Raw genomic sequence first — 5,864 nt, 5'->3', positions numbered from 1 at the left:
TGCCCGAAACGTCGATTCTCCTGCTCCTCGGATGCTGCCTGGCCTGCTGTGTTTTTCCAGCATCACATTTTTCAACTCTGGTCTCCAGCATCTGCAGTCCTCACTTTCTCCCAGCTTTACTTGGCCACAGATTTAATATTAAGCAGGCACAAAATTTTTTAAAAATTCAAAAACATAACACAGCAAAACCAGCAATGATTTAACTAATCTGATAAAATTCAAGAGGTAAGGAACTATTTTCAAAAATCACTGTTTAAATTAAAAGAAGTGCAACAGAGAATAATTAATTAACATCTCTTTACAACTCCTTTCTCTAATCTATCTTTTACCATTTCCTCAAGGCCGATAAAACCCCTGATTAAGACTTATCGAAAAATTCAAATTACAAAACCAACCAGCTGTCGAATCTTCCCTTTGTATCTTCCTCTGTAGACGTGTTCTCCAGGTCGGTGTCGATGTTTCTCTCTGTGCAAACGCCTTCTCTAGACAGGTACCTCTCCGAGAGTACTCACTAGCAACCTACATCTGTTGGTCTTTTTGCAGTTCTCGTCCCACCGTTCAAGTCTTTCTCGATTTTAAACCCCAAAGCATCGGATCGTTGTATTGGTATTAATATCGTCAAAATATGAAATTCAAACTTGTTTGGAGCTGGGTATCGAGCAGCATAATTTAAACTGATTGGCCAAATTTGATTTTTTTTTGGCTGATAGCAACCCAGGTACTGCTAGCTGCTGGACCAAATGTTACATTGTGAATTATCCAATACTCTGTGTTCTTGCTAAGTCCTTCAACTCTCTGAAAGGTACAGTACCCCTTTCACCTTCATATCAAATATTAATGTTAAAAAAGAAATCAAACACTGAACAAACTGAAAAAGCACCTTCTGAAATAATCCAATATTCAGCTTTCAATCTCCAGGTTTTAAAAAAAAGAGTACATGCTGCAGAATCATCCTAATGTCAGCCTGTCCACAAATTACGAAAGTCAAAGTCACTCCTTTGCATATTTTTTAACTTAAACTTTACTTTTGTCAAAAAAAATCATTCTGCAGTTCGAAACTCGACAACACAAACTCTGTTGAAAAAACTTCCTTCTTCGCAATTGTAAAAAAAAACTCTCCTTTGCATTTTTCTTGTTTTATTTTGGTATTTAAATGTTTTCAGATGCTTATGTTTAGAAATGTAAACGTTTAAAACAGAAAAGTTCACTCTGCAGATCGATACTTGACAAACGCGTGGAGATCCCCTCAACACAAGATCCGTTCGAAAACCAAATCTCATTGCCTTTTTGTTTTGTGATTATTTGGACTACAAGAGTTCCATAATGGTTCAAAGTTTAAAAATAACCTTATGATTCGGGACTGTAAAAACTGTAAGAATTATACAAGAAAGCCTGCACTGAGGAGGAGCTGCAATATCCACACCACTTTCTGTCCGCTATTTTGTTTAAAGACGCGGGAATCTGGAACTCACTCTCTATAAGCGTGTTAGGAGCAGAAACCTTTATAAAATTTAAGTATTTTGATGTAAAGGGGTAAGAGGTTGTGGGCTGAATGTCGGAAATGGAATTGGAATAGTGTGGTGGTTGGTTTTGACCAGCACCAACAAGTTGGGCCAAAGGGCCTTTTTCAGTGCTCAAGATCTCTCCCGCTCAGGACCAGAGTCTTGAACAATGACTGGCATTTTTCACCGAAGGGAACCTGTGAACCCAGTTGGGTTTTGAATGACAATTCAGCAGCTTCCATGGTTGCTTTTAACCTGTGGCAGCCCCATTAATTACCAGTTTCACAAACGACGTGATTTTGGGATTCTCTTCACTCATTTCTTTCTTCTTTTTCTAAGTTAAATCAAATTTACAGGGGCATTGGAAAGGGAGGAATACAATGTGAGGATCTTAAACCGAGCGTCACATCAAGTTCTGACAGAAACCTTTGTCTCCCGAAGATCTCCAAAGCATCATAATCTCAACATGGAATGGAGAAAGCACCATGCCCAGAAATGGACGTGTGTTCTGTGTCTGGGTGAGTTTCTCAGGCGATGATCTGGCCTGTTGAGAAACAAGTGCAGGCACAGGTCCGAGAAACAGTGGGGGATGTGAGGACCGTGCAAAGGGATTCAGACCACCATTTGAGGTGGAAACTCTTCAGCGCATTCACAGGCCATTTACCTGCTCCACGTACAGGAAGGGCTTCACAGAATTGTCCTCCCTGAGGGGACACCAACGTGTTCACACCAGACAGAGCCGTTTTTGAGTGCCCGGAGCATATGAATTCAGACAATTAAACACCAGTGCGTGTGTGTGTGTGTGGGGGGGGGGGGGGGGGTGTTGGCGGGACGGGTCGGGACGGGTGGAGGCCATTCACCTGCTCTGTGTGCGGGAAGGCGTTCAGTCAGTCCTCTCGTCTGTTGGTGCACCAGCGCATTCACACTGGGGCGGGTTTGCTCACCTACTCCGAGTGCGGAAAAAAATTGACCTTGTTCAAGAGCCCTGCTGAGACTCGAGCAAGTCCGTCTATAATTACACTAGTGGGATTAGATTGTGAATCATAGCCAGGACTGAGTTGTTCACATTGGTATCTGTTACTGCCGGAATTTTATCCACAAGGGTAGGACTTATACACTTAATGGTAAGATCTTGGGGAGTTTTACTAAACAAAGAGACCTTGGAGTGCAGGTTCATAGCTCCTTGAAAGTGGAGTCACAGGTAGATAGGATAGTGAAGAAGGCATTTGGTATGCTTGCCTTTATTGGTCAGTGCATTGAGTATAGGAATTGGGAGGTCATGTTGCGGCTGTACAGGACGTTGATTCGGCCACTTTTAGAGTACTGTGGTCAGTTCTGGTCTGAACTGACCACAGTTCAGAAGGATGTTCTGAAACTTGAAACGGTTCAGAAAAGATTGATAAGGATGCTGCCAGGATTGGAGGATTTGAGTGACAGGAAAAGGCTAAATAGGCTGGGGCTATTTTCCCCGGAGCGTCGGAGGCTGAGGGGGGGACCTGTAAAGAGGTTTATAAACTCATGAAGGGCATGGATAGGGTGAAAAGCCAGGGTCTTTTCCCTGGGGTCGGGGAGTCCAGAATTAGAGGACATGGGTTTAGGGTGAGAGGGGAAAGATATAAAAGGAACCTAAGGGGCAATGTTTTTCACACATAGGGTGGTGCATGTATGGTATGAGCGTTTCAATTTGTGCGCCTTTGTAAAGAACAGAAAAGAAGATGACTGCTCCTGTGTTGTGTCATGGTATGAAAATCCATGACTTGATTTTCCGTCAATTCTGGTCACATCACTTAGACTTCACTTTGGTAAACGTTGTCTGGTGACCCCCGTGTCACCATTCAGTCAGTTCGGTACATGACATCGCCAAAGTGAAAGAAAAAGGAATGCCCAATTTTTCAATTTGTTGTTTTGTTTTTGGTTAAATTAATCTCTGAAAACTGAAGTCTCAAAGACACCCATCTTGCATATTATAATTCTGTGGTTTGTCTTTCTGTTGGTTGTGACAGAGTGGCGAGGAGAGAAGAAGGAGTGAAGCGAGGGCTGTCGGGAAGGTAAGGGCTAAATTTATATTTGGGCAGTGGCTAAACCCGAGATACTAGACGTGCAGTATCTCCCTCCCCCCCCCCGCCTCCTCTAACCGGAAGAAAAAGACTTGGTAAGGTAAGGCTTTTCTTTCTTTCTTATCTTTCTTTTTCATATATTTAAGTGCATTGTTTGGTTTTAGTTAGTTCATACAAAGCTAAGGTTACAATGGCAGGGGACCTCAGACCTGTGGCATGTGCCTCTTGCTTGATGTGGCTGACGTCCCTGACTCTTACACTTGCAGGAAGTGTGTCCAGCTGCAGCTCTTGTTTGACCACATGGCGGCTCTGGAGCTGTGGATGGACTCACTGTGGAGCATCCGCGATGTGAGGAGGTTGTGGACAGCACGTTTAGTGAACTGATCACACCGCAGGTTAGGATTTGCTGAAAGAGACAGTGAATGGGTGACCAAAAGGCAGAAAAAGAGTAGGAAGGCAGTGCAGGTGTCCCCTGCGGTCATCTGGATACTGTTGGGGGAGAGGGCTCACCAGGGGAGGGCAGCAGTTGCCAGGATCATGGCACCGTGGCGGGCACTGCTGTTTAGAAGGGCAGGAAGAAAACCCATCGGGCCACAGTCATAGGGGATTCTATTGTGAGGGGAGTAGATAGGCAGTTCTGTGGCTGAAAACAGGACTCCCGGATGGAATGTTGCCTCCCAGGTGCTCGGGTCAGGGATGTCACCAATCGGCTGCAGAGCATTCTAAAAGGGGAGGGTGAACAGCCAGTTGTCTTGGTGCATATAGGCACCAACGATAGAAGTAGAAAGCCGAGATGAGGTCCTGAAAGAAGAATTCAGGGAGCTAGGAGAAACGTTAAAGAGGAGGACCTCAAAGGTAGTGATCTCGGGATTCCTACCAGTGCCACGTACTAGCCAGGGTAGAAATGAAAAAATCGGCAGGGTGGGCACATGGCTTGAGGGATGGTGTAGGAGGGAGGGGTTCAGATTTGTTGGACATTTGGACCGGTTCTGGGGAAGGTGGGACTATTACAAAAGGGTCGGTCTTTGGGGGAGATTTTGCTACTGCTGCTGGGGAGGTTTTAAACTAATGTGGCAGGGGCTGGGAACCAGAAGTGAAAACAAGTAGGTAGCGAGGTGGAGACTGGAGACTGTAAGAATTATGAAAATAGCATTAATAAAGGGAAGAGTAGGCAGAGAGCATGTTAGCGCAAAAGAACTGGTGGCCTGAAATGCATCTACTTTAATGCAAGGAGTATAGTGTGTTAGGCAGATGGACTTAGGGCTTGGATTGGTGCTTGGGAGTGTGACGTTATTGCAATCTCAGAGACTTGGTTGAAGAAAGGGCATGATGATTGGCAACGAAATGTTCCATGATATAGACTCTACAGACAGAAAAGGGAGGGAAGGAAAAGAGGGGGTGAAGTTGCATTGCTGGTCAGGGACGATATCACGGCTGTTCTATGGAGGGATTGAGTCGTGAGGCATTATGGATGGAGCTGAGAAATAAGAAGGGTGCAGTTACAATGTTGGGGTTGTGTTACAGGCCTCCCAACAGTGAGCGTGAGGTAGAAGAACAAATAGGGAAACAGATTCTGGAAAGATGTTGAGGCAACAGGGTGGTGGTGATGGGAGATTTTAATTTTCCCAACATTGACTGGGATACACTTAGCGGCAGAGGTCTGGATGGGGTAGAATTTGTAAGGCGAGCTTTCGAGAGCAGTGTGTCAATAGTCCGACGAGGGAAGGGGCCATATTGGACCTAGTACTGGGGAATGAGCTAGGACAAGTTGTGGTGGGGATTTCTTTGGGAATAGTGACCACAATTCTGTAAGTTTTTGAATACTCATTGATAAAGAAGAGAGTGGTCCTAAGGGAAGAGTACTAAACTGGACCGAGGCCAATTATATCAAAATTAGGCAAGTGCTGGGAAATGTGGATTGGACACAACTATTTGAAGGGAAGTCCACATTTGAGATGTGGGAGGCTTTCAAAGATAGGTTAAAGGTAGTGCAGGATAGGCATGTCCCGTTGAAGATAAACGATAGGAAAGGAAAGATTCGTGAACCGTGGATGACAGGAGAAATTGTACGACTAACCAAGAGGCAAAGGGAAGCGTACATAAGGTCCAGACAGCTCAGAACAGAACGGGCCCTGGAGGAATTTTCGGAAGAGTAGGACAAGTCTTAAACGAGGAATCAAGCGGGCTAAAAGGGGTCATGAAATAGCGTTAGCGAGCAGAATTAAGGAGAATCCCAAAGCATTTTATTCTTATATAAGAAGCAAGTGGGTAACTAGAGAAAGGATTGGTGCTCTAAAGGATAATG

At 44.6% G+C, this 5,864-nt stretch overlaps 1 protein-coding gene across 1 annotated transcript in view; it reads right to left on the bottom strand.

Moving 5' to 3' along the window:
* Positions 1–5,864, bottom strand: part of LOC122543628 (zinc finger protein 420-like) — a 160,749-nt gene that overhangs the window by 21,783 nt on the left and 133,102 nt on the right. The gene's annotated exons all lie outside the window — the stretch shown is intronic.

Source organism: Chiloscyllium plagiosum, chromosome 44 (genome assembly GCF_004010195.1).
Source record: "Chiloscyllium plagiosum isolate BGI_BamShark_2017 chromosome 44, ASM401019v2, whole genome shotgun sequence".
NCBI classification, from domain to species: Eukaryota; Metazoa; Chordata; class Chondrichthyes; order Orectolobiformes; family Hemiscylliidae; genus Chiloscyllium; species Chiloscyllium plagiosum.
This window is presented reverse-complemented; position numbering and strand designations above follow the sequence as displayed.